Source organism: Brassica oleracea, chromosome C9 (genome assembly GCF_000695525.1).
Source record: "Brassica oleracea var. oleracea cultivar TO1000 chromosome C9, BOL, whole genome shotgun sequence".
Lineage (NCBI taxonomy): Eukaryota > Viridiplantae > Streptophyta > Magnoliopsida > Brassicales > Brassicaceae > Brassica > Brassica oleracea.
This window is the reverse complement of record NC_027756.1, coordinates 25,897,330-25,903,128: the sequence shown is the minus strand read 5'-3', so window position 1 is coordinate 25,903,128 and position 5,799 is coordinate 25,897,330.

Sequence of the window (5,799 nt, the reverse complement as noted above, 5' to 3'; positions counted from 1 at the left end):
GATGCAATAAATTTAAAGTCATGATTATTTATACAGTGTGATCATATCTTGTAATATATAGGTAGAAGACAAAACTGATTTACTTGATAAATATAGTAATGTCGTTTAAAAAGATTAATGAGTTACATACATATAAGGCATGTGATATTTAATAGAAAATGTACAGCCGGTTTGATTATCATTAGGCCCTAGGATTTGTTTTAATGTCGGTGGCATTCTTTTGTAAATATTTAGAAAAAAATCAGTGTTATTTTCTAATTGTATTTCAGTTTTAATAGATTAGATTAATTATCCAAATAATTTTGTAGAGAAAAAAACAAAGAACTTGGACGTTGAGAGAGAGAGAGTGGACACTAGGAAAAATGATTCAGTTCACACGACGAGATTTCATAGAATTATTTTCCACCACAAGTTTTGTTATTATTTCTATCTGGGTTGTATTTCTCCCACTTGAAATATTATCCCTATCCAGTGGAAATCAAATCAACTGTGACTCACAAGTTTTCCATTCACTTCCGCTATAAATTTCCCATTTTCTATGTTCAAAAATAACAAAAAGAATCTGATACTTTTGGTCTCTGGAATCGATTCTAATAAATTTATAAGAATCGTGTAGCATAATAAAAGAGTTAACTGATTCCAACTCATGGATTAATCTATATGAACCCATATATTTTAAAAATCAATATGGCTAACAAGTAATAATAGTATTTTTTAACTATTAAGGATAATGATGATATATGTACTGAGGATTGTTCTGAAATTTTATTGGCAGATTAGGATATGAGAGAGAGGGACATATTAGCAAAGTGGACGAGAGATGGATATGGTTGGCCCTCCTCACCTTTTAGACATTTTGTTTTACTTCTATTTTTTTATATCGTGGTTTATCTTTAAATTTGTTTCCTCTTTTCATATCTTTTTCTAGGGAGGTGGTTATTATGAAACAATTATACTCCGTTACAAGTTAAAATAAGTTACTACGAGGGTGGTATACTGAAAGTTAAAATTTTTATTTAATTTTTGTTATTAGTTATTCTTGTATTTATATTTCTTCATTAAAAAAGTTTGAAATCTATCTATCTTACTAAAACAAAATCATAATACGAATTTACGATATATATAACATAATATGTCACAATTTTTTTATTTATCCCTTGATTTTTAATTGTAATTTGGATATTACTTACAAATTATTTTGTTTTAATAGAATACACAATCATCACACATAGATAATCTTATACTAAATGATATTATATATATATATATATATATATCTTTTTACTATATAATTTTTGTTGTTAAATAACTATTTAAATTTATTTAACACCGGTGACTAAGTTAAAATGTAATACATTAAATCATCCAATGTTAGTAATGATTCACTTTCACGTCTCATATTTGCATAAATAAGAGTAATGATTTTAAATTATTTGAGTTCCTGTTGTTTTCAAAAATATCTTTCATTGCGACTACTCTTGTTTTTTTTGTCTTGTTTTCTTTTAGGAGAAGCAAAAGAATAAGTTTGAAAAAGTTGATATACCATGGATTTTACCAGTTTTTAGCCAAGGTATAGACATTTTAGAATATATTTATTATGTTTGGAGTCTTTTTAGAGTATTTACAGGTTCATGACTGTTTTGGAAATATGTGGTGATTTTGGAGCATTTTGGAGATAAAACTAGAAGAAACTCGTACCGGTCCGTCGAACAAGTCCAGTGTCGACATTCAGAGTCAAACATCGATCGGCAGACATCTCTTGTCGTTGATCAACAGCGAAGCCCGCAAGGTCCAACTTGGTTCCCAGCCGACTTATAGCCCAAGTTCCACATCAATTACAAAAATACCCTTGATCAACTTTAACCTAATATTTATGTGCTCTGCCTTTGTTTTGGACAACACACGCTTTCATACTTTCTTACTTTCACAGTAAATATATTTAGAGTTTTTAGTAGTTTGGAGAAAATATCCAAGACTTCTTTAGAGCTTTGTATTGGCACTCCAGTTTTTTCTACCTTATTCTATTCAGATACTTGTTATGTTCTGCTTTGTTATGTTTAAGTAATTTCTATTGTTAGATTTAGGGTTTAAGTGAAATATTATGAGGGATTTGCCCAAACTATAGAACTGTTAAGGTGATAAAAATCCTTAAAATAATTGTTTGTAATGTTTGTGTTCTAGAGTAGCTAACTAGAACCCTACACTTAGGATAATTAGGTGCACGCTACGGCATGGTCTGTTATCTGAATTAATTCTCTTGACCTAGGATTGATAGAAACAAGCGACATCTGATTTAGTTAAGACTAGAGAACCTATCGATCAACTCGCTAAAGCTTTCATAAGGAAACATTGAACGATGCTAATCTCATAGCATCGATAGACGTTCGATCCATATCAACAAGCGACAGCTGAGATATTAAACTTAGTCAATAGAATTGATTTGCACGCGGAACCTGGAATACTTTCTCATTAAATTCGAGTTTTAGGATTGACAACCTAAGCATCTATATCATTATAATCATGATTTCCTAAAACCCTACATCTAGCTACTTTCTCATAATTGTTCACAACCTCAACCAACCAATCAATCAACTGAACAACTACCTTGTTCACCTCTGCTATTTATTGATTTACTATGTTTGCCTACCTTAATCATAAACTGATTAGGATCTATTGTATTCCTTAACTCCGTGTGGACTTGATCCGTAAGTACTATGACTAAACCTCTTATTTGAGAGAGTAAAATTCACTCATTGGGGTAATCTGAGTGATATCAACGATGAACCATCTCCTCCCCGCCCTAAGGTGGGCACGCCGAACCGTCCATCCTCCCCGCCCTAGGGTGGGCACGAGGATCGTCCATCCTCCCCGCCTTGGGGCGGGCACGACGACCGTCCATCCTCCCCGCCCTGGGGCGGGCACGGCGACCGTCCATCTTCCCCGCCCTAGGGCGGGGACAACATCTATCTCTCCTCCCCACCCTTGGGCGGGCACAACATGTGTCTCTCTTCCCCGCCCTAGGGCGGTCATGACACCTTCCTCCGTAGTCTTGATTGATCAATCCTTGTTTCGTCTCGATTGGATTCATCTTTGAAGTTTTACGATAAAAACCGCAAAGATTGTTTTTCCGTAAAAGTTTGAATTAATCATATAAAACGAAAACGGTTAACATAACATCATTTGTTATCTCGACTAGACGATTAATATTATCGTCTCAGGAAACTAGAAATACGAGAACTGGCATCATACGAAAGGTGATTTCATTGAAGGAAATCATAAAAACGCTTAAGTCAAAATACAGTCCAAAAATGTCCAAAACGCGGCACAAGCTCAATTTTCACAGAAGATAAATGGAAAAGACGATAAGTGTCAAGTTTTCGAGGTAATCGTGAAGATCGAAAGGATAAAGAAGATTTCCGCAAAGGGATAAACTCAAATCAAGGACAGGAAGGGAAAGGCAACCGACCTTGGAGGTATTTATAAGGAGAGCCAAGACGAAGTGCAAAGGGGATCCAAAAATTTAGACCTAGGAGATTTCTATTAGCTTTAGGAGAACTTAGAACTTAGGTGGCTAGACTAGTGCGTTCCGTACTTAAAACGTTTTTCCGCTTTGTTTTGCGATACTCCATTGTTAACGATTTCTTGTTCATCTATTTTCGGTGAAACCTTGTATCTCAATTCATCTTATTCAATAAAACGCCTTTGCGCAATTTACCATTGATATTTTGTTTTTCTTTTTCGTATTCGTGTGTTTACACAGATAATCCAGATCCTCAGGAAAAGTCGAGAATCTTGGCTTTCCTCCATTAACTAAAATCGACAGTGCAAATTTCGGTTCTCACAAACACCATTATGATATTTGGTGGAGAAGTCTATAAATTTTAGAGTAATCTTAGGAGCTTTTGTAGCAAGACCTAATGTTGATAATGCAGGGAACGACTAACTTCTCAGGGTCCTCAAACTTGGCGAGTTTCTTCTCCTCTGAAGGTGCACTTCTAGCTTCATCAAACTATGCTTTAACCTGTTCCATAGATTCTTTAGTGTTCTTGAAGAATTGAGTCAAGCGAAAATCATCCCAAGCTTCCTTAAAGGAAACTACATCAAGTTATCCACATTAAAACCATCAGCGACATTATTGATGAGTAACAATCGAACAAATATCAATCTCTAATATTTAGAAATGGTGCATACAAGTTTAAAAAGGTGCATATTTATAAACAACCATCGGCCACATCATTCATCACACTTTATAGGTTGTAAGACATGTACATATGATGTACAAAATGACTAAATAAAAAAACACCATATACTGTACATCCACAAAAGGTAGTATAACCTTGTCATCTTCAATTTCAGGTGATCCAGATGATATCTCATTCACAAAGTAGGTTTTTGGTACATGGGTATTCAACTCATTTGGATTAATTGTATGATCTGACCTTTGATGTTTCCATGACAGCCTTAACTAACGTATCAACATGTAATGCATTCGATAAAAATTCGTTATGCAGACAAAGTCTTCTTTTTTGAAAGAATTTTACTGAGCCAAAATGATATCTTCTTACCAAACAAGTCAGACATGTGCATATGTGCATCTTTATGATACATTGTAGTATCATTATCATTAACTACATGTTTACGTTTCTTCTGTTGAACTCAAATGTATTACACTCCTACATATTTTGTACATTTTTAGGACTGTTGTACAATGTTTTTACATTCCGCTTTACTTACGCAGGCTGGATGGGTGATGTATCTGGACGTTGACTAGTCATCTTCGTTCCTACAAATGTAAATTATTTATTCTTTAATGATAAAAATTGGTCTCAGTTCCACACCCTTAAATATACAAATTTATCTTTATCTTTCTCGACGATTTATGTGAATTGGCTTGGATATGTACACCATGTTAATTAAACATCGTTTATGTCAATTGTTTAATCGTTGAGTGGAATGTACGTTGTGAAGGCTGAACAAAACTAACAGTTTTCTCTTTTACATTGCGTCCACCACGAATCTGTCTGCTAAAGGGCTGTCACAAAAGTGGGTTGGGTTCCTTTGTTGAGTTACCCTCGTTCTCCAATAAAGGGATGGGAGGAAGTGATGAATTTCCACCAGTAAAATTGGTAACCGTATACTTGTTACCTCATCCACTAGTTCAGCCAAATGGGCGACTTTTCGTCTTCCACTTTGTCCACCAAGTTCGGGTTGTCACCATCACCAATAATAGTAAAGTTAACAACAACGTAGTAACATCAAAACTAGGACAAAACATTTTATATGATGTTTTAAACTTTGATATTGTTGACAATTTAAAAACTACACAGTTTAGCTACAAAATTATTACGTTAGAATTATCTTCAACTTCAAGTATATCCTGGAGATGAAAAAAATATTATTGTTAATTTACAATTTTAGGGTCTTGCAATATCTTTTTTGAGACCTTTTTTGTCATAAAAAACAGACTCATATTGACTCTGTGAACCATATCGGTAGCTCTGCATCCATGTGAACGACAAAAGACGGCTGTTTCCTGACACTTCATGCTAGACTATCCGCCATCAAAATTTTTGCTCTTGGTACATGAATGATCTCTGAGCTGAGGAAAATTTCTTGCAGGGCCTTGATATCCTCCAAATAACTTGCAAACACGGGCCATTCTTCTGGTTCTGACACAATCTTCACCAATTGAGAACAATCCGTTGCAAACGTGACCCGAAACTGACGCAAATTCCTCATACGTTCCATTGCCCAGAGTAGCGATTCCACCTCCTGAGTGATGGGGGGGGGGGGGGGGAA